Source organism: Zootoca vivipara, chromosome 7 (genome assembly GCF_965207765.1).
Source record: "Zootoca vivipara chromosome 7, rZooViv2.hap1.1, whole genome shotgun sequence".
In the NCBI taxonomy this organism is placed as follows: domain Eukaryota; kingdom Metazoa; phylum Chordata; class Lepidosauria; order Squamata; family Lacertidae; genus Zootoca; species Zootoca vivipara.
The window spans coordinates 64,700,000-64,723,600 of record NC_142590.1 but is presented as its reverse complement, the minus strand read 5'-3'; the positions used below and the strand labels follow the sequence as shown (position 1 = coordinate 64,723,600).

At 46.4% G+C, this 23,601-nt stretch overlaps 1 protein-coding gene and 1 long non-coding RNA gene across 3 annotated transcripts in view; one reads left to right on the top strand and one right to left on the bottom strand.

Moving 5' to 3' along the window:
- Positions 1-23,601, top strand: part of ADORA1 (adenosine A1 receptor) — a 72,055-nt gene that overhangs the window by 18,674 nt on the left and 29,780 nt on the right. The gene's annotated exons all lie outside the window — the stretch shown is intronic.
- Positions 1,228-5,898, bottom strand: LOC148685113 (uncharacterized). Its single transcript, XR_015951133.1, has 2 exons — positions 5,765-5,898; positions 1,228-1,466 (listed from the first exon to the last, which is right to left on the bottom strand). It is a non-coding gene; the product is annotated as an uncharacterized LOC148685113 (long non-coding RNA).

Genomic DNA, 23,601 nt, shown 5'->3' with positions numbered 1-23,601 from the left:
GCCCTTGCTTTATTTGCCACGCTAGAAGATTATATGTACAAAGCAAAAACAGAGAAGATTCTTCCACTCAGGAAAGGCGGCTGTGGGTCAAACTGGAGATTACATGCTCTTCTGCCACACATCAAATGTGAAGGGGCTCATGGACTTCCACTGCTATTATTTCTTTGCAAACTTAATTTTTGTAGCATGTAAAATGGTGGATGCTATCAATGACTAGGTTTTTCATACTCATAGAATCAAAACATTGTAGAACTGTGGAGTTGAAAGGGACCCCTGAGGGTCACCTGATCCAACCCTCTGCAACGGGGACCTGAACGATTTAAACAACTGTGTAATCTAACAAATGGGTTTCAGCAACAATACGAGAAGAAGCTTGACTATTGTAGTCAGAGAAGCTCTAAATCTGCCTTTCCCAACCTGCTGCCCTCTGGGTGATTTGAACTACAGTATAATTCTCATCATCCCTGACTATTTGCTATGAAGGCCAGGGCTGATGGGAGTTGTAGTCAAAAATATTTGCTCCAAATCTCTCCCACCACCTCAAAGCAATTTAATGTTTCCATCACCAACTAGACCTAGTCTTGAAGCCTCTGCAGTGTCACGTTATTTGCAGGCACTACAAAGACAATGTGCATGTGTTATATGCAGTGGGGCGCATGCACAGTAACTGTTGGAACCAAAGCGGCAAGAGCAGCAGGAAGAGAGGCAGTGCACCAGTGGTTGTGGTACCATCAGACCCCTGTCACCATCCTACAAAGCTAACAGTGGTATGTAGGTGGGGTAGATGTTCAACCCCCCCAAGGACAATAACACAGGGTATTTATATGGGAAACAAAATACACATTAATGCAACATTGGCGGTGAATGCAGTTGGATCTAGTGATCTCCTAAAGTTATTCCCACCCAGCTGATTTTATCTACTCTCCATCCTCTTCCTCTCCCACCTATCAAATGGATAACTTCCCACCCATCATTGTACATTTGGTGGGGGAAAAGCAAAGAAAAACTTTCAGAAAGTTTCTGCTTTAATTCAGACTGCAAGCAATTGGCTGTACTAGCACTGCAAAAAAAAAACACAATTTTTTCTTTTTTGTCTGCCTGATGTTCCCTTTCAAATCATTTTTGTTTTGTTTCTGATTCTTTGGGATTGTTTCTGATTCTTGGCTCAAGCCAGGATGTCATGTCCATTTGGACTCGTCTGCTTGAAATGAAAGGTGGAGATCAAGGTGGGAATGACGGACTTTAATATCTAGCCCATAGCAAATAAACACTCAAGTTTGCACAGAATAGCTGTCTTCCTGCGAAGACAAATAATAATACTGGCTCCAGCTGGCTTTTCTTTGATGTAAATGAAGAGAGAAGCGGAGTTGAGCCACCACCAGCGGCATGGCCTTTGCTTGGTATTTGGCAGATTGCAACAAACAGCTGGTGAACAGCTGCCGGCCCAGGCAGATGTGCTGCTTCTCCTAGGAAATAGCAAAAGAGGGTTCACATTTGTAGCCGCAAGGACCATGGTCATGGATGAGTTGTAAATTGTGGACACCTCCAGACAGTCAGGATTTTGCGGGAAGTTCAAACACATCCCAGGAAATGTTGGTTCGTGCAATTAAAATGGATTAAGGCACTCTGTCACCCTAGCATGGGGTGGGAAATTGGGCCCAGCTGGCAGGCTGCAACCTGGGTTCACCCACCCTTGGAGGGGCCATTTTGACAGGTGGCTATAGCCTTGTGGCCCACTTCAAGAACAACTTTCTGCAGGACCTGGTGTGGTGTGGTGAACTTCCTGGGGGTCTCTGTAAATGCAGTCAATGCAGTGGGCTTGAAGCCTCTGGCTATCAGCTCCTAGTTAGTGACTTCAAGACCTGCTTTCTGCTGAGATAGGCTGCAGTGTCCAGTAGCAAATGCCCCAGCAAAGATGCCTCTTGCTGCCAATCATCTGGCTGGCAGTAGCATCAAACTTCCCTTGCCAATGAACAATCGAGAGAGCACTTCAAAGTACCTAGTTGTGCACTGGCAACCTCCTCTCTACCTGCTCCAGACCTGGCATCATATATGGGCAGGTGGCTGTGGTTTTGGGGAAAATCCTTGAAAGCCAATTTGGGACCCTAATTAGGCCCATGGGTGGGAGGTGTCCTCCCCCTGCCCATCATAGCTGCCAAGTTTTCGCTTTTCTCGCGAGGAAGCCTATTCAGCATAAGGGAAAATCCCTGTAAAAAAGGGATAACTTGGCAGCTATGCTGCCCATGCATGACAAATCCACTGTGGAATTGTGGAGTTGAAATCAAGATTTTTAAAAAAAAATTGGGGTGGGTTTTACAGTGATGGGGGAAAGTATCGAAAAGCAGCATGAACGATCACCAGCCAGAAGATATACAAAGGCCCCACAAGCAAATCAGGATGAATGTAGGATGCATGTTCATAACCTGCATGTGTAACCTCCCCTGAAAGAAACCAGAATGAAGACTCAATGAAGACCAGATATAAGTTTCATGCTTGCAAACCAGGGTGAAAGCTTTATGCTCAGCCCTGCTGGACTTCAGTCCAGAAGCAGCCAACAATCACATCAAGTAGGACTCCTGTCTTTGATGCCAACTGTTATTTTTTTCCAGCTCCCCAGCTCAGGTAATGCACTCATGCATGCCAGGGATGCACTGCAACATTTTGTTACGGGAACCCCTGTAGTATGCTAAGAGTAAACTCAGTTCTGTGACTGCTACTCTTCACGGGCTGTGATAGCAGCAGGGGGATATTGCCAGGTTCAGGGAACTCCACATTTTATACAAGTACCCTAGAAGATAAGCTAAAGGACAGGGAAAGAGTCAATGGGGGATGATAATGTTTCAGTGGGCATTGAATGCTGATTGACTGTTAGAGGACAAAAAGAGAAAACTGGGAAGGAGTGTGTGAATGGAAGAGCATATGGGTGGAGCTCTGCACAGGATCATTCCACATAGCAACAGTTTGTAGAATTCGTTCTCTCTTAGTTCTGAGCATGGAGGCTTATGAATGAAGGGTTATGAATGGAGATTTCCTACCATTGTATAAAAGCACCTATTTAACGCAATGATGAATGAGCTCTCTCTCTCATCGATAGCTGTACTCTTCCAGAACAGATGCAGTGCTGCTGACTGAGTGCGTGAGCCACGAAAAATATACAAAAGTGCTTGGAGATGAAGGATTGGCAGCATTTATAAGGAACCCCTCCCCAAATTGCCTGCCCACTAGTCTTCCTGTAGATCTAGGGTGAAAACAGGAGGAAACGTCTCCTTGCCTGCTTCTTTGTTAAGGCTAAACATTGTCATGCCTGCAGGGAAGCTGCAGGGGATCCCATTGTCTGAAAGGAAACCAAGGAGCAGATTTTAAAAATGTATTTCTTGTTTGAGATAGTGAACAATAAAGTATGCTGTAGGACTCTGTCCTGGGAATAAAATGGAGGCTTGGAATATCCTTCCCAGTCCCAACATAAGGAAACATGGATTAATGCAGGTCAGAGATATGACTAATGGGGTTTTGAGGTCTGCAAAATGTCTGTGCTTTTCTATATATCTATATGACAGACAGCTATAGATAGCTAGGTAGAGCTGATGAGAACTGCATGTCTGGGCAGTTCAGTCCAAAAGAGAGACATGATTCCCCTCTGAGTATTGATGACCATATGAAAGAGGCGCTACTGTTGGGCACACCCAGTCTACTATTGCCTTTGGTAAGCATATATGTATTGGGTTTTGTTCTGTTTCCAAGCCCCACAAAAGCGTTTTGACCTAAGGGCAATCTCCTCCTTGTTTCAAGAAAATATTCATCCCCTGCTAAAATTGAAACATCTGTGAATTTTTGGGAATGAGAGTTATTTCTTACTGTACTAAAATCTTACAAGGTTGCTGAGGGGGTTTACCTCAGTGATCACTTTCAAGGCATTCTAGGAACTGCAGCCAGCAGGAAGCCAATTAGAGACACAAGTGCAGGCCTACGTCCTATCTAGACCTTCACCATATTATCAAGGAGGCCAACCACCTGCCTATGGGAAGCCTGCAAGCGCAACAGGACTCTACCTCCGTCCAGTGATTCCCAGCAACTGATATGCAGAGGTATACCAATCTCCGATACACAGCCATCATGGTTGAAAAATAAAATTTCAGTTCAGCTCTACTTTGTCCAGAGACAACAGGGCAGACAATGAAATGTGTGTGCAATAAGACTTTCAACTTTCTTAAAAGCTATTGTCTGTCTTCAGCCCCAGTGGGCTTTAGGAGCTGCCAACCCCTCAAGGCAGTTTCCATAAAATGCAAATCTGGGTGCTAATCATGCAAATAAAGTAACTTAAATTAGGGAGCTTAATTTGTGTAATCTCATGCAGGTGCTTCATCCCTGCTTCCACCAATTATCCGAGTGCCAGGTTTGGAGCCCCAAAATTAGTTCTGAGTCCCTAAACTTGGCTGAGCTCATTGTTATTCCACAACCCATTCATTCCTGATTAACCTAAGCTTTCTTCATTTTAGGATTATAATGGAGGTTCAAGGCAATGGAGTTGTTGTCATTGCTAGTAAGCATTCCTTGTTGAACTGCTTCAAACATCCTGAGATCTATGGATAGATCCTGATTTTTGCTTCTCCCCTTCCCTTTTTGCAAACCCCTTAGAAAAGTCCATTGGAATAAAAGCAGGTTTAAAATAGAGATAGGTGAATCTGCCAATTTTGGTCTCCACATTTCCACAGCAATTTCCTCATGAAAATTTGTCAGCATTTTAGTGCAAATTTTTCTTAATACAGTGGTACCTCGCTAGATGAATTTTTCACTAGATGAATGGGTTTTGCGATCGGAGGTTGCCTCGCAAGACGAATTCGTTTTGTGAAAAATTCGTCTAGCAAATCGCGGTTTCCCATAGGAGTGCATTGAAATTCAATTAATGAGTTCCTATGGGCAAAAATAAAATAAAATTCAATGCATTCCTATGGGATTCGCAAGACAAATTTTTCGCAAAACGAATTGACTCACAGAACGAATTAAATTCGTCTTGCAAGGCACCACTGTACTTTTCAGATTTTCAGAATATACCCATTTTTGCAAATATATTTTTAATGTTATTTTAACACTGGACACGTCTTTAATTCAAAAGCAGGAATTTGCCAGGTTGGCTTTGCAATGGGATATCTAAGGGTGGTTTTCATGGAAGAGGCTTAAAGCAGTTTTTGCATAATCCAGTTTGTAATATGAATGTAAAAGCGTCCTTTTACATTTGCAAGTACATTTGAATGGCAAAATGTCTCTTTGTTTGCTTTTTATGTCAGATGAACAACATCTAGGTACATCAATCAGCATTCCCCAACCTGGTGCTCTCCAGGTCTTGCTGGGCTCCCTCAACCAGACAGCATGGTCAACATTAGAGAATGATGGGAGTTGTAGTCCATAAGTTTTGGAGAGTAATGTCAGGGCTGGCACAAGACATTGTACCACCCAAGGCAGGGCCGTCTTAAGCATGTCGGGTGCCCTGGTGCTGTGGTACGGAGATCGCTCCGGCGCTCCCCGCCCCGTTTCTCGCCGTGGATGGGCGCAGCGCGGCTGCCACGCGGCTCTGCCGCGCGGGGCCCCCTGGCAGCCCTGCGCCACCCAGCCTTCCCTTAGAGCCGGCCCTGACCCAAGGCACATGCCACAGCTGCTCCTCTGCCCTTCTCTAATCTCCTCTGGCTTGCTTGTGCATTGCTTTATCACTGCAAATGTGGCAGAGCAACAGGCTCTGTCCCTTTGCCTCCACAACTTTTGCACTCACCCTTTGACTGAAAATGCAGATTCCATCACTGTTATCTGAAGCAAACCTTGGAAGAAAGTTGTGATTTCAACAAACATAGAGCTTATCTTCAGACCAGAGATGCAGAAGGACATGTTGTTCTTTGCCGTGTACCCTGATATCAAAAGGATATATATATATATGTTTAGAAATAAATAAGGAAGGAAGTCATAATAAACTTCATCTTTAGTTCTGATAAGTTGCTAAACCAGGGCACAAAACAAATCATCCTTCAATGATTTGCTTCTTATGTTCTTTTGTTAATGGCTCCCATGGATCAGTGACTTAGTGGGGTCTTCCTCACTAGGTATTTATTGTCAAGAAGAAGCTGTGTAGCCATCTGTTGGAGATGCTCTAGGTTTTCTGCATCAAGTGGAGGTTTGATTAGATCTGGGGTAACCAATGGCCCCCCCTCCAGATGTTTTGGACTACAAGTCCACACCTAGAATACTGTGTCCAGTTCTGGGCGCCGCAATTTAAGAAGGACGTTGAGAAGCTGGAACTTGTGTGGAGGCAGGCAACCAAGATGATCAAGGGTCTGGAAACCAAGCCTTATGAGGAACGGTTGAGGGAGTTGGGTCTGTTTAGCTTGGAAAAGAGGACACGGAGAGGAGATATGATAGCCATTTTCAAATATCTAAAGGACTTTCACATGGAGCAAACTTGCTTTCTCCTGCTCTGGAGGGTGGGATTCAAACCAATGGATTCAAGATACAAGAAAGGAGATTCCAACTAAAAAACCAAGAAGAACTTTCTGACAGTAAGAGCAGTGGAATGGACTCCTTTGGGAGGTTGGAGGTTTTTAAGCAGGTGTTGGATGACCATCTGTCATGGATGCTTTAATTGAGATACCTTTATTGCATGGGTTGGACTAGATGACCCTCAGGATCCCGTCCAACGCTACGATTTTATGATTCTATGAAAGCATTTAGCTCTGGTCATCCATTATTAATTAATTAGTTAGTTAGTTAGTTAGTTAGTTAGTTAGTTAGTTAGTTAGTTAGTTAGTTAGTTAAAAGTTCCTTTATGACTGAACTGTCTAGCTCATAATAATAGGGAAGGGTTTTATTTGGAAAGCAAATCCCTCCCACCCCAAAATCAATTTTAAAGGTGCCTACTACAAAAGCTGCTGGACCTTTTTGTATGCAGTTTGGCAGGTTTCTTACCTGGGGGCAGCTCTTTCATGTCTGTGATTTTCAGACCAATTGCCAACAAAACCACTGCAGGAAATAAAACTGATCCCTACCCTTGAAACTGTGATGGCTGCCCTTGTAGGAAAACCGCTGCAGCTATATATCTGAAAACCAGCAGTATTCATTCCCTCAGAAGAGACAATCTTGCTTGTAAATCCTATCAGATTCTAACACACACACCCCAAACCAAATAAAAATAAAAATAAAAACAAAACTTTATAGGTGTCCAGAACAAAAAATATCTGGAGCTATATACCTACAATATGACAGGCCTAATCCATTCTGGAGGGCCTACTATTTCATCCAGTTCTGTCAAAAGGGGGGGGGAGTTATAACTGCTTTTTGATTTCCCAGTAGAGAAGTGCAGGGGGCAGAAAGCAGAGTTCAACTACTGGGACAAATTGGGCAGCCTCTATATTGGCCTGAGCCTAACTGGGTCGTTTAATGAAGTGTCAGTTGGAGTCTGAACTGAATCTTGTGGTCAAGGCATACCCTGCTACCGTGTAACATGCCCAGGGCTACCATTGGCTACTCTGCCTCAGGCAACAAAATATCTTGAGACGTTCCTGTGAACCGGCCCCAAAGGCAGTAGATAAGAATTTCCAAGTCTAGGAATCATCTGCCCTATGGGATTCTGCCTCGGCTGCTAAGTTCTCTTGCAGGTGGTTGTTTTTAATCCATACAGGGCACCATTTCTCACTTTTAAAACATGGCACCTATTAATGGTGACCAAACAGCATTTCAATACAGGAGCAAAAAGTTGATTCACTACCATCACCAACAAAAACAACAACCAGCCACTCCCAGATGAGTGCAATACTACAGGGGGAAACAGAGGGTGGAAGACTAGAACTCAAAATTAATTAAGCTGTAGCTTAATTATATAGCGCAGCAGCATGTGAGGGCAGTGTGTGGAGCAGCAGGAGTAGCACTGCTGTTGTGTCCCAGGATGAGGATGGGGCGAGATGAAGGGCTCGTCCACACTTGTCTCATGGCTTCCAGGGCCGGATTTAGGTTTGACGAGGCCCTAAGCTACTGAAGGTAATGGAGCCCTTTATATGCCCAGCTGTCCTTTGCCAACAACAAATCGTCACTGTTTTTTGTGTTGAATATATGCTATATGGTAATTTATGGACCTCATAGGTATCTAAAGCCATTTGCACATAACAAAATATGTATTTTATCAAAGTAATTGTTGAACTGAAATACAATTAAGAAGAAGTATATTAATGGTGAAATACAATTAAGAAGTATATTTGGGGGGGGGCAAGAGAGTGGGGCCCTAAGCTATAGCTTGTTTATACGTAAATCTGGGACTGCATTGATCTGAGGGGTTTTCTGCTCATCCCGTGCTTCCTAGGCATGGGTAAGAGGGGTTTCTGTTTGCCCTGCCGGTTTCCCCAGGAGAACTTGCTATTTGAATCGGAGCAAAACCTGATTGCTGTTTGCTGCGAATTGGCAGTAAAAAGTGGGTTTTCCTGGGGGAAAGCAGCGGGAAAAGTGGATGAGCCTGAAGAAGTTTCAAGTTCAGGGGAGCTCCGGGTTCTTGTGCTCCTGTGGGATACTATTGCCACAAACCTGGAGCTCTCCCAACTTCACCACTATTTCACTTAGCTCCATCTCTGCAAGTGGGAATGCCGCTCTGCCCACTTCTGCTCATGCACCACTGCTGGAGCACATAGCCAACAGCTACAAGTTCAACCCTGGGCATCCCTACGTAAGGCTAGGAAGGACTCCTGGAGTGCCACTGCCATTCATTGCGAATAATAATAATAATAATAATAATAATAATAATAATTTATTATTTATACCCCGCCCATCTGGCCGGGTTCCCCCAGCCACTCTGGGCGGCTTCCAAAAAAACAGAAGTTCTAAAATACAGAAATCCATCAAACATTAAAAGCTTCCCTAAACAGGGCTGCCTTGAGATGCCTTCTAAAGGTCTGGTAATTGTTCTCTTTGACCTCTAGTGGGAGGGCATTCCACAGGGTGGGTGCCACTACCGAGAAGGCCCTCTGCCTGGTTCCCTGTAACTTGGCTTCTCGTAATGAGGGAACCGCCAGAAGGCCCTCGGAGCTGGACCTCAGTGTCCGGGCAGAACAATGGGGGTGGAGACGCTCCTTCAGGTATACCGGACCGAGGCCGTTTAGGGCTTTAAAGGTCAACACCAACACTTTGAATTGTGCTCGGAAACGTACTGGGAGCCAATGTAGGTCTTTTAGGACCGGTGTTATGTGATCTCGGCGGCCGCTCCCAGTCACCAGTCTAGCTGCCGCATTCTGGATTAGTTGTAGTTTCCGGGTCACCTTCAAAGGTAGCCCCACGTAGAGCGCATTGCAGTAGTCCAAGCGAGAGATAACTAGAGCATGCACCACTCTGGAGAGACAGTCAGTGGGCAGGTAGGGACTCAGCCTGCGTACCAGATGGAGCTGATAAACAGCTGCCCTGGACACGGAGTTGACCTGTGCCTCCATGGACAGCTGTGAGTCTAAAATGACTCCCAGGCTGCGCACCTGGTCTTTCAGGGGCACAGTTACCCCATTCAGGACCAGGGAGTCCTCCACACCCGCCCGCCTCCTGTCCCCCACAAACAGTACTTCTGTCTTGTCAGGATTCAATCTCAATCTGTTAGCCACCATCCATCCTCCAACCGCCTCCAAGCACTCACACAGGACCTTCACCGCCTTCACTGGTTCTGATTTAAAAGAGAGGTAGAGCTGGGTATCATCAGCATACTGATGGACACCCAGCCCAAACCCCCTGATGATCTCTCCCAGTGGCTGCATATAGATGTTAAAAAGCATGGGGGAGAGGACAGAACCCTGAGGCACCCCACAAGTGAGCGCCCAGGGGTCTGAACACTCATCCCCCACCACCACTTTCTGAACACGGCCCAGGAGGAAGGAGCGGAACCACTGCATGACAGTGCCCCCAGCTCCCAAGCCCTCTAGACGGTCCAGAAGGATGTTATGGTCGATGGTGTCAAAAGCCGCTGAGAGATCCAGCAGAACAAGGAAACAGCTCTTACCTTTGTCCCTAGCCCGCCGGAGATCATCGACCAGTGCGACCAAGGCAGTTTCAGTCCCATGATGAGGCCTGAATCCTGACTGGAAGGGATCCAAATGGTCCGCTTCTTCCAGGCGTGCCTGGAGTTGTTCCGCAACCACTCGCTCAATCACCTTGCCCAAGAATGGAAGATTTGAGACTGGGCGATAGTTGGCCATATTGGCCGGATCTAAAGATGGTTTTTTAAGAAGCGGTTTAATAACCGCCTCTTTCAGCGGGTCTGGGAAGGCTCCCTCATGGAGAGAAGCATTTACCAACCCGCGAAGCCCATCGCCCAGCCCTTCCTGGCTAGCTTTTATAAGCCAGGATGGGCAAGGATCAAGGAGACAGGTGGTTGGTTTCATTCGTCTAAGCAGCCTGTCCACATCCTCGGAGGTAACGGATTGAAATTGATCCCACAAAACTTGACTAGACAGGACTCTAGCACTCCCCCGCCCCGGCCCTGCTCCCACGGTGGAGTCTACCTCTTCCCGAATCTGAGCGACTTTATCTGCAAAAAACTTTGCAAAATCATTGCAGGAGATCATGTGGCCCGTACTGGGCCCGGATGGAGCAGGTGGTTCCGCTAAATTGCGAACCACCTGGAAGAGTCTCCTGCTGCTGTTTTCTGCAGATGCGATGGAGACGGTGAAGAAGGTCCTCTTCGCCGTCGCCATTGCCACTTGGTAGGCTCGAAGTTGAGCTCTAGCCCGTGTCCGGTCTGATTCAAAATGAGTTTTCCGCCACCGGCGCTCTAGCCGTCTCAACGACTGTTTCATTGCCCTAAGCGCCGGGGAAAACCACGGGGCTGTCCGGGCTCCATGCAATCTGAGAGGGCGCTTCGGAGCCAGACAGTCAATAGCGCTGGTTAACTCCGCATTCCAGCGGGCCACCAGGGAATCAGCTGAAAGGCCATCGACATGGGATAAAACATCCCCTACCACTCTTTGGAAGCCAATTGGATCCATTAAGTGGCGGGGGCGGACCATCCGAATCGGTCCCACCTCCCTGCAGAGGGAAAGGGTTGCGGAGAAGTCCAGTTGCACCAGAAAGTGATCTGACCATGGCACTTCTTTTGTTTCGCTTTTACTTAATGTCAGATCACCAACATCCATAGAGGTAAACACCAAGTCCAAGGCATGTCCGCGGCTATGAGTTGGGCCAGACTTATTCAGGGACAGCCCCATGGTGGCCATGCTTTCCACGAAGTCCCGAGCGGCTCCTTGTAAGGTCGTGTCGGCATGGATGTTAAAATCCCCTAAGACAACCAAGCTAGGTGTCTCCAGGAGCACATCCGACACGACCTGAAGCAGCTCGGGCAGGGAATCCTTGGTGCAGCGGGGAGGTCGGTACACCAAAAGGAATCCTGTACTGCCTCTATTGCCCAACTTCCAGAACATGCACTCAGAGAACTGGGTCTTCCCAATAGGACGCCTGGTGCAAACTAATGACTTCCTAAAAATCACTGCAACCCCCCCTCCCCGCCCAGATGGCCTGGGTTGCTGTGCATAAGAGAAACCTGGTGGGCAAGCAGCGCCAAGAACGGGCCCATCGGCTTCCTCCAACCAGGTCTCTGTCACACATGCCAGGTCAAATCCTCCATCCACAATCAGGTCGTGAATGGCGGTGGTCTTATTCATCATCGACCTGGCATTGCACAGCAGCACCTTCAGGTCATGTGGGTATCCCTTGCCTATTCCAATATCCGTCCGGTCAGGACCAGACCTGGAGGCAGGGATAGTCCTCAGACAACAACTAAGTCTGCCTCCTCGGTAATGACATGGTCTGGTCTTAGCGTAACTCCTCCTCCTACCCGTGACCACTGAGATCGGTTGTTCCAGTGCACACACCCCTGTGGAATCTGCCCCAGCCATTTTGCTTGCTGGGACCCCCTCCCGGGCAGCCCTGACCCCTCCCCTTAAAAACAAAATAAAACCTCTGTAAAAAACAGCAAAGAACTCAACAAAAGAAAAACACAAAAAAGACAATAAAACAATAAAACCAAAAACAATAAAAATTACAAATACACTAAAATTTAACAGATTCCCACACCCAACTAAAAATCCCTCCCACCTACCACCCCAAACACAATAAAACAATAAAACCAAAAACAATAAAAATTACAAATACACTAAAATTTAACAGATTCCCACACCCAACTAAAAATCCCTCCCACCTACCACCCCAAAGAAGATAAAAACATTAAAAAATCTTTAAAAAGCATTTTAAAAAGAACTCTGTGCTGTTTCAAGTTCCCCTGGGCAGCACCAGCAGCAGAGCGGCGGCAGCAGTCCTTTATGAGGCCTTCCAGGCCCCGCCCTAAACCAGGTGGAGAGAGGTAGGGACAGGGCCTGTGGGCACTCACAGCAGGAAGAGTCCTGGGCAGCACCAGCAGCAGAGCAGCGGCAGCAGTCCTTTATGAGGCCTTCCAGGCCCCGCCCTAGACCAGGTGGAGAGAGGTAGGGACAGGGCCTGTGGGCACTCACAGCAGGAAGAGTCCTGGGCAGCACCAGCAGCAGAGCAGCGGCAGCAGTCCTTTATGAGGCCTTCCAGGCCCCGCCCTAGACCAGGTGGAGAGAGGTAGGGACAGGGCCTGTGGGCACTCACAGCAGGAAGAGTCCTGGGCAGCACCAGCAGCAGAGCAGCGGCAGCAGTCCTTTATGAGGCCTTCCAGGCCCCGCCCTAGACCAGGTGGAGAGAGGTAGGGACAGGGCCTGTGGGCACTCACAGCAGGAGAGAGTCCTGGGCAGCACCAGCAGCAGAGCAGCGGCAGCAGTCCTTTATGAGGCCTTCCAGGCCCCGCCCTAAACCAGGTGGAGAGAGGTAGGGACAGGGCCTGTGGGCACTCACAGCAGGAAGAGTCCTGGGCAGCACCACAGAGCAAGATGGATCAATGGCCTGGCTCCATACAGGGCAACTTCCTATGTGCCAATAAGCTCCATTTCAGACAGAACGCCTATGTTTGCAGTCCATGGATATTCACACACCTCTAGAAAGTTTAAAAACAACAACAAACCTTCTTTCCTGATTATCTGTTCAAGCGGCACACATGAAACCAGCTTGGAAAGAGACCTGGTAGTTTAAAAAAGCCGAATCACAACTGGGATGTCTCATGGATAAATTTCTTATAATTGGGTCAGACACGGCTGTAAATTTACTAGGAAATGGACACTGGAAATGCAATAACGAAAGAGAGCTTGGTGCAAATCTCTGATTGATTGGCACAGGATTATTCTTGCCGCAACACATGTTCTCCAGGGCCACCAATCAGCCTGAAGCAGGACCCTAAAAAGTGCCTTCAGGGATAAATGTGTGGTTGGAAATGTTAAGCTAGGCCCGTGGTATAAATCTTCCTAAATTGTCCTCTAGTCTGCAGCAAGGGACTGTTTTTCCTGCAGGGAGCTGCAGAGAAGAAGAAGAAGAAAAATTCCAGATAGCTTTGCAGCTAACTTGTGACATGGCAAAAAATCTCGTCACACAACATGCCTTCCCTGCAGCCCACAGCAGTACCAGGTTTGGAGATAAAAAAACCTGCTTCCAAGGCTTTAGGATAATTGAGTGGTTGGCCTATAGGAGAAAAGACCAATGGATTTCATCCACAGGCAGACACTGGTTAGGATGAGAGCAAACCCTAATTAAGATCTTACTTTCCCACTCCAGGAAAGGAAGGGTGTACAGTATATACACTGAGTGAAAAAGTAACATGGCTTCAAATGAGGTTAATAGCTTGTTTGAAGTCTATGTGTGTGAATATATTGGTTATGTAACACAGACAGACAACTTGCCGTCATTAAATTTGACAACACTTTAATTGTCACTCTCTGAAAATTCCAGCCAAGCATCAAAGACAGGCAGAGTTCCAAAGAAGAGGCTCTTTTAAGCATTGTGTTTCGTTCTTGCTCTTCTCTTTTGCTTATTCTCCATGCTCTGAAGTTCTCTTTTAAAGGGAAATCTCCAAAAATCTCCCTTATAACAATAACTGAATAGAGGATCCAAAAGCCAGTTCACAACCTTCTTTCACATTCTTGTGTGACCAAGAGACTGAAGCAAAGATGGGGCCACATAGGTGAAGAGACAGGATTAGGTGATTAGGGTGGAGTTACCAGGAGTGGGGAGAAGGTTTCATCCCTACCCTAAAGGTGTTTCCAAATGTACTCCTTCACTTTCTCCCCATCTGAGTTGATTGCCCCATGGGAGTAAATGGAAGCAAAGTGTTACATTAGAGGACCCTTATAGTGAGGGGGAAAGCTGCCCTCTACGCCTGGCCCTGTATAGTCCAGCCAGCCCAATAAAGAGATATAGAAAGTTCACTGTGCCTATTCTCAGGAACTGTCCACAAATATAAAACTCCTCATCCAGACTCATCTATCACAATGATGGGTGTTTTTCTACTGCAAAAAGAAACGCAAGAACAGAGTCTCAGGTACCAGACAACCAGGCAACAGCTTGTACTTAGAATTCTTCTGGGCCAAAGACTTGATGTCGTTCCAAAAAAAGGGGTATAGTTTCTAAAGGGATTTTGATCTCTTGTGCCTTGGATCTTTCACAGTGTGCTATCAAGAATGCCAGCCATCTTGTCCATGCAGTGAGCCTGCTCAACTTGGGACAATGGACATTAAGTGGAGCAGCACATGAAGAAACCTAAAAGAACCACCTGGGCAATGGCCTAGTGAAAATCAGCTTCTCAGATATGCCAGGTCCAGGGGTCATGCTAAGAGTTGTGGGGTGGGGAGCAGAGACCATGACACAAATGTGTCTGGGAAAATGAAGGTGGGCGGTGGATTTGCAGTGTGACAGATCATCTTGTAAACAAAGTTTTTTTTAAAAAAAAATGGTTTAAAGGGGGGGAGGGGACACTGATCTGGGGGTCCAGTCCCAAAGAAGCTTAGATCCCTCAGGACATATACTAACAATGCCCTTGGTAAGGACCCCTAGACCAGGCATCCCCAAACTGCGGCCCTCCAGATGTTTTGGCCTACAACTCCCATGATCCCCAGCTAACAAGACCAGCGGTCAGGGATGATGGGAATTGTAGTCCAGAACATCTGGAGGTCTGAAGTTTGGGGATGCCTGCCCTACACTGACATTCAGCTGTGTTTCCAGACTTAGCAGTTTAAAACACTTACCATGTGGTAGCTGTTCATGTAAAGCCACCCAAAGCTCTCTGAAAAATGACATACAGTATTTCCCCCCACTGATTCCAAAACAGCTCCATTGCATTGTGAATAAATGCTATGGGAGGCCAATATTCTTACTGCAAAATGTTTGTTGAACAGGTTGAATTGTTGCTGGGCCAGTTTGCTGGGCCAAGATTGGTTTCCCTATTGATAGACCTGGTGTTCTGTGGGAAGCAACTGCAGAGAACAGACAACAGAGCAGGCCTGATATGATCATACTAGTACCGGTAGACTATTTTTGACCTTCAACTAGTTTTTGTTTCTCTGTATTATCATTGTTGCTCTGAGATGGGAAGTGACCAAGGCAGAGGAGATTAAGAGGAATATGTGATTGTCTTTGAGAAGGTGGCTGGAGTTGAGGGTGTTTAAAAAATAATAATAAAAAATAAAGCCCCCTTGTGCCATGAGTCTGTGATCACAGATGTTTCCATAGAAGTTGGCTGTTATCTTGCATGCACTTCATAGCTGCGGCTGGAGAATTTCCATTTGATCTGAGCCTCTTCAGACTTAAGCAATTTATATGGCTGACAAACAACTGGAAGCGGAGCAGACATTCATTTATCTTTCCCCCTTCTTTTACAAATGCCCTGCCTAACAACCTCCCCTGTTGTGCCTCTTCAAATTCCATCTTACAGTCCTTCTCTAGCATTTCCCATCACTATTCTAGTCTCTGCCAAAAACAATCTTCATAATGTCATCTGCGACAATGAACGAACTACAACATTCGCATTATGCAAGGAAAAGATGCATGTTCACATGTATGTAAATACTTTGAGGTTTTCCCATGCATAATTTGTGGGAGGTGGCAAAAGAAATAAGATGGTACTGGATAGAAATCTTCCCCAAACGCATGGACAGCCATAAGCAAGACCCTTTAGATCCAGGGCAGGAAACTTTAGGTATCGGGGTGGGGGGCAAATGCAGCTCCTTTTTGTCTGGCCCTTGAGATTCTCCCCAGGCTATGCCCTTCCCTAGACCTCACTCTTACCTGGCCCTGCTCCATACTATTGTTATGGGTTTGCTGGGGACAAAGATCCCCTGAAATTCCTGCATGCCTGTTTCTCCCCATAATTTCTGACATTGGTAAATGTGGGGTTTGAAGTCAAGCCAGCTTCCTTAGGCTATTGGCTTAGAGAGGTGCCATGAAAGAATAAAGGCAGAGTCATTACTCTAATGAAAGGTGAAACATTCAGTGTCAGACATGGAGTTGGGGTGGAGTTCCTCCCCACTCCCCAGTTTGTGCTAGTTAGCAGAAGACAATAGTAAAGTTGAAAGGGGGGAGGTTGCCAGGGGAACAGGTTGTGTGATGTCACCACAGGAAAAAATGGTGTCCTTTTAAACAGAGAAAATGTTTTCTGCAAAGGCTGCTGGGAAGAAGGAACAGGAAGTGGGCAGAACTGCATGTGGTGCTCGCTGGGAAGGGCTGCACTGAGAGGCCAGGGACCATGACTGCTTGCTGAGGCTATGAGAGGACCCCCTCCATTGAAGGCTTCAGGGGTACATATGTGTAAAATAAACCATATTTCTTAAAAGCAATAGTATCTGCTGTGCCTCATTTCAAAGGGACACAAACCTTGGTTAAGTGCCAAGACACCTAGAATCTTGCACCTTTTGGCAATGTGGGCTTGAACTGGAAAAAAATGCTTCTTGCTTGTCTGGATGAAGAGATGTATGTGTAGAAACTGCTGGCTTTTGTGTGGCAGAACTGTAACCTACAGTACAAAGATGAAGGTTGCCTCCATTACCTCAGCCACCTCTGGCATGCAACCCTCAGAAAGTTGCTTTCAAGGGGATGTGGCCCTTGGGTTGGAAAGTATTCCCCATCCCTGGCACAGATCAACCTGTAATGTGCCACCCACAAGTAGTGGCGTCAGCAGGAGTAGATTGCTCTTCCATTTGTTCCCAAAAGAACATGTTTATTTACAGTATATTGTTACTGTTTCTGGCCACCTATATTCATTTGCTCTTTGCCGATTCATAATCCAGGATCATTTGTTGATGGTTCATCAATGGGAACTAATTGTTCATGTTCAGGGATAGTATTGTGGCGAAAACACTCCTTGTTTTTGGATGAGATACCCATCAAAGCTTGAAGAAAGTGGCAATCCTGTATTTGGTAGGAAGAAGTCGTGTGTGAGAGTGTGTGTTTGTGTCAGAATCAGTAGCAGCTGACAGTTTGGGGACACAGAGGCAGGGAGAGAAAGAACTGATGATGGAATTCAATGTTGTGCTGTTACAAACATTCCCTCTGCGTAAGCAAACCAGCTTGGCCTGGTGGAGCAACCCCCCTCCCCACACCTGCTTGGTGTGCTGTTCTGGGGGGGGGGGTCTCCTGATCCCCTGAGCCAATTTTAGGGGGCCCTGTTGCACAAGGAAACAGACTGAAGGGGTTTCTTAGCTGAATCCCACCTTGAGTTTCTAGCTAGAATCGGCTGAAACGGGTTGCAGCCTAGTTTTATGCTGTGAACTGCCCTGAGATCTACAGATGAATGGCGGTATACAAATTTCATTAAGTAAGTAAGTAAGTAAGTAAGTAAGTAAGTAAGTAAGTAAGTAAGTTGCTGTCTAAAGGACCATCTTGTACAAGTGCCTGTTTGTCTCCACTTATACTCTGCTTGTATATTTGTAAACACAGCATGTACTACAATGATGCTGTATGACTCCATCTAGAGGAAACTAAATCTGGCAGCATCACATTATATCAATTTTAATATGGGCATGCCATCAGGAAAAAGTTAAAAAACAACAACAGATTGTCATGTGCATGTTTAACATTCATATTTAGTTCCAAAACACCCCCCTTCTCCCCCCTTCTCTTCAACATCATTCCTACAAGGCCAGCCTTTTAGAAAAATGTCTGCCCTGTTTAAAACTCTGGATCTTGCTGTGAACCTTCTATATTTATTCAGCCACACACTCACATCATTCCTATCTCCATAAAAAAGGTAAAGGTAAAGGTACCCCTGACAGTAAAGTCCAGTCGCAAATGACTCTGGAGTTGCGGTCTCGCTTTACTGGCCGAGGGAGCCGACGTTTGTCCGCAGACAGTTTTTCGGGTTATGTGGCCAGCATGACTAAGCCGCTTCTGGCGAAACCAGAGCAGTGCACGGAAACGCCATTTTCTTTCCCGCCGGAGTGGAGAAAACCAGAGAAGAAAATAATGGGATGGGATGACGGGGAGGAATGAGAAGGGGAAATAGTGAGTCTCTTGGAACAAGACAAATACTGGGCTAGTAGTGCTGGACATCCTTTGAATGTCAGCGATCAAACTGCCTTTAGGGCAAGAAGTTGAGATTGTGCTACAGATCCATCTCTTGCAGCATACATGCAGCTACGGCTACCCTGCCTGGAGATGTGGGTTGACAATCCCATTAAGAATCAGGTCATTTCTATAAACCATGAGGACAGCAGTCAAGACAGAGAGAGATTAATCTCAGCTTTAATCATGTCGTATTCACAGTGCAAATGCCTGGGAGATTTCCCCCCTTTTTTGTATCAGCAAGAAGCAAGAAGCAAAATAGAAAGGCCCTTCAGATTGTGCTCCACCCAAGTGGGAACCTTTGGCAAGGCAGTTGCAACTAGAATGAGCAGGGACGGTGAGCGAAGGTTGGTGGCTTGATGCTGCATTGTCCTTACATATATACAGGGACTCAGGTGGCGCTGTGGGTTAAACCACAGAGCCTAGGGCTTGCCGATCAGAAGGTCAGTGGTTCAAATCCCTGTGAGCTCCCATTGCTCGGTCCCAGCTCCTGCCAACCTAGCAGTTCGAAAGCACGTCAAAGTGCAAGTAGATAAATAGGTACTGCTACAGCAGGAAGGTAAACGGCGTTTCCGTGTGCTGCTCTGGTTCGCCAGAAGCGGCTTTGTCATGCTGGCCACATGACCTAGAAGCTGTACGCTGGCTCCCTCGGCCAATAACGCGAGATGAGCGCCACAACCCCAGAGTCGGTCACGACTGGACCTAATGGCCAGGGATCCCTTTACCTTATACAGCATTACGCATTCGTCTTCCGCACTCCATCCCCAAGGGGCAGGATGTAGCCAGGGAGATGTCTTGCTACGCGCCTTTGCCATATTCACCAAATGGAGGATGAAATGGATGAGACTCCATTATTTCTGGGTGCTGTGCTGCAGCTTTGCAGAGGGGAAGTGCACAACCTTGCTGTGTTGGCTTGGCCCAGATACTAAAGATTCTGATAAAGATAAAAATAAAGGTTCTCATGGCGAAAGGGGCAGGAATTGCATCACCTGTAATACAAGTCATGTTACATGAACGACCCAGTGTGGTCTAGTGGTAAGAGCGTTGGACTAAGACCTGGGAGGCCAGGGTTCTAGCCCCCACTCAGCCATGAAGTTCATTGAGTGACCTTGGGCCAGTCCCTGTTGGCAGTGGTTGTGCACTCATCAGGGTGAGGAGAGGCATGGGTGATGTTGGGTGGGGGGTGGGGTTCAGGGCAGATGACCATGAACTGATGGGGTCGTTTCTGTCAACCTGGAGTTCCTTCAACTTTGCCACCACTGCATCCTGCCCTATTCCTGCCCTAAGGAGTAAACCAGGCATCCCCAAACTTGGCCCTCCAGCTGTTTTGGGACTGCAATTCCCATCATCCTGACCACTGGTCCTGTTAGCTAGGGATGATGGGAGTTGTAGTTGCAAAACAGCTGGAGAGAGATTGACCTCCTCTGCCTAATTGGCTCCAATGCACAGCCATTTAGCATATTTAGAAATTTACAGAGCAAGCTCATTTTGGAAGACGGGCAGGGGTGAGCTGGCTCAGGATCCACTGGATCCAGTCCTGCTGCAGTCACATGACAGCATAGGACCTGGTTGGTGCACCAGCTCCCAGATAATCCCATCACTCCATAAAGCCCTGCTAGGGGGGCCTAGGGGGTGCATTTTCACCAGTTGTACTCCGAAACATTTGGAGGGCACCAGATTGGGAAAAGATGATTTATTAAAGTAATGTGTGGGTACTGAAGGGCCCCATCATCACACCCCTCCCTTAAGTTTTCTAATTGTACTTCTGAAGGCTTCAAACCTTTTTAAAAAATTGAAGGTTTTAAGCTCTGTTTATGAATTGATATTGCCTCAGCTGTTGTTTGTTTTTATGCTGCATATTTCTTCATTATGATTGCATGTTAATTGATTGCATTTTTATTTTTGATGCAAACCGCTCAGAGAACTCTGGTTATGGAGCAGAGTTGCCATGAATAACTAATTTGTTGGACTCCATGTATTAGATTTTTAGAGCCACACCTCCTCCAATCCACCCTGTCCTTTCTGCGGATTTCAATAGGGCTGCCATATTTCAAACCATGAAAATCTGAAAAGTTGTTGAGTTTTCTTTGGCAAAGTTGTTGCCCCCCCCCACAAAGGAAGCTAACGTGGGCTGCCATACGTCCAGATTTTTCCGGACATTTCCCTGATTTCCACCTGGACACTGCTGCTGACTGCAGTATTCCAGTTGTGTCCAGGAAAATCCGGACATATGGCAACCCTAGATTTGACATACAGAGAACTACGGTATGCTATGAAAATCACAATAGCAGAGCTACATCAGTTGCATAGGGAATCTTAAGGTTTAGGGAGAAGAAAGTGTGGGGCAGCAGTAGTTGGAACGATACATGGAGAAGGAAGCACAAGGGGTTCACAATTCCCATTAAGTTGAGGTTTGGGTGGGCGCTAAATCTCCCACAGTGCAATCCTATGCATGTTTATGCCAAAATAACTCCCACTGTGTCCAAGTTCCAGGAAAGATTGGAGGCAGCCCTGGTTGTTGTTTTCTCCTGGCAGAGAAACCTTACTACTTCACAGTCCTTGAACCTGGCTCCTTCCCATCTCAAGACTGTGCCCACATTTTATTTAGCGTGTATCTCATCTTTTAGATCCAAATATTTCTCAAGGCAGCTTAGAAGGTCATAATAAGCAATTTAAAGCAGGCATTGAGAATTCAAAGAAACCCATAAAAACAAGAATAGAACCATGAGCAATAAAAGAAAAGCTGGAGCCCAAATCGCTCATTAGATGGAGATCTTATAAAACGGAAGCATATTTTACAGATATCTCTTAAACTCTGATAGAGAGGGATCACACCTGTCAGATGGTTGTGAATACACTTGTGCAAACGTGACATCTTGTAAAAGAAAAAGAAAGAAAGAAAAATCCAAGCACACAATTCCAGGAAGAGTTAGCACGTTTACTGGAAATACACAAAGATTTATTTTCAGAGATGCAAAGCTAAAACGAAATGTGACGTGAATGTTGGTCTGGAGATACTCCTTAAACCTTGTGTCCATGAGGAATTATGGCCTGGTTCAATTCTCTTTGAATTGGGTCAATCCTTTAAAGGGGATTGAAGTGGGAAAATTCCCTGCATTTATGTCTAATGAGGCTTTGATACCAGATTTGGCAAAGAGAATGCGCTCATAAATACTCATTTTTCTACTCTTGTTTGAAAAGATACAGGCCTATCAGCAGGAGCTGGGCTGCCCGGGTGCCACCCTGGAGGTTGGTAACACTCGGCACCCCCCCCCCCCGTGACTCCCAAGCCGAGCCCCGCTGCCTGGTAAAAACCCTCGCTTGGCGGCTGGCTGCTCGCTCATTGCTCGGCGCATGCTTTGCTTCTTCCTGCTGTGGCAGAGGCGAGGGGCGGGCCAGAGAGGGGTGTCAGCTGCGCATGCATGCTACGGAGCAGGTTGCTGCTCCGGGTGTCTGAGCGGCTTCCTACGCCGCTGCCTATCAGAGCATCATCTTGACTTGAAATTACGGTTGCATATACACCATACTTTTAAAGGACATGACTTGTCCATAAGAATCTAGAGCTTCAGTGCCCAGGACTCTTAAAAAACTGAAGTTCCCAGGATTCTCTGGGGGAAGTACTTCAAAAATCTATGGTATGTATGTACACAGCATCTCTGATGATGCCACAGCATGGAGGATCCAGCAGATGATTGTATCCATAAGGTGATCTGCTTCAGCATTAGGGATGAGGGGGAGAAACTTGATTTAGTTCATATTTAAAGGCAGACTTACCTAATTTGTACTTTTCAAAACAATACATGAACTGAAAAACAGCCATCCTTCAAAAATTGCACTTGTTCACATTTTGCAGTGCAGTTCTCCAGCTAAGTAATGTGTACAAAATGCATATATTAGGGTCAAGTGTGCATTAAGATGCTACGAACATGAGTTTGACCAAACTGCGGGAGGCAGTGCAAGACAGGAGTGCCTGGCGTGCTCTGGTCCATGGGGTCACGAAGAGTCGGACACGACTAAACGACTAAACAACAACAACAACAAATTACTGAAAATAATAAACAGAAATGCATTTCATTAGAGGAAATTGGTTTACACAAATGTGTAAGGTAAAGGTAAAGGGACCCCTGACCATTAGGTCCAGTCGTAACCGACTCTGGGGTTGCGCGCTCATCTCGCATTATTGGCCAAGGGAGCCGGCATACAGCTTCCAGGTCATGTGGCCAGCATGACAAAGCCGCTTCTGGCAAACCAGAGCAGCACATGGAAACGCTGTTTACCTTCCCGCTGTAGTGGTTCCTATTTATCTACTTGCATGTTGACGTGCTTTCGAACTGCTAGGTTGGCAGGAGCTGGGACCAAGCAACGGGAGCTCACCCCGTCACAGGGATTCGAACCGCTGACCTTCTATCAGCAAGCCCTAGGCTCAGTGGTTTAGTATATTCGGCTAAATTGCATACGGAAATGTGTATATTAGGAGAAATTTGCACGAAAATGCTGGTGTTTTTCATGAGGACTTTTTAAAAGTTACAAACTGATGTGGAAATGTGGAGAGCTGAACTTAACATTGGAAAAATTATAAACTGAGGAAAAACCTGGCACTAGTGTCAAATACACTGTTCTGCTCAATGCTCAATGGAGAAAAGGAAAACGTATGAGTGGAATGCAGTTGCCTATTCTACTTTAAAGTTCTAATTACAACAATCAAAGTAATTTCTGTCAATTTTGATCAAAGCACAATCATTTGTTAATACTAATCAACCCAATCACCACTGAGCAGGGCCGTCTCAAGCAGGTCCGGCGCCCTGGCGCTGAGGCGCGGAGATCGCTCCGGCGCCCCTGCCCTCGCAGCGCGCAGCATGGCTTCTGCGCGGCTTTGCCACGCAGCGCCCCCCCCCCATCGGCCCAGCACCCTGCGCCACCGGGACTACACCTAGAGCCGGGCCTGCCACTGAGTAGAATCTGAGGCTCCCTGGGTGCCCTAGGAAGGAAGGACAGGACATAAATTTGATGATAGATAGATAAACAAATCTCATCCTTACTGCATCAAGTTTGGCTAAATTGCATTTGGCTAAAATTTATCTCTTTTAGAAGGCAGTATAATTTCAATTTGAAGACTTCATTATTGGTAAACTTTCTATCTTGCTT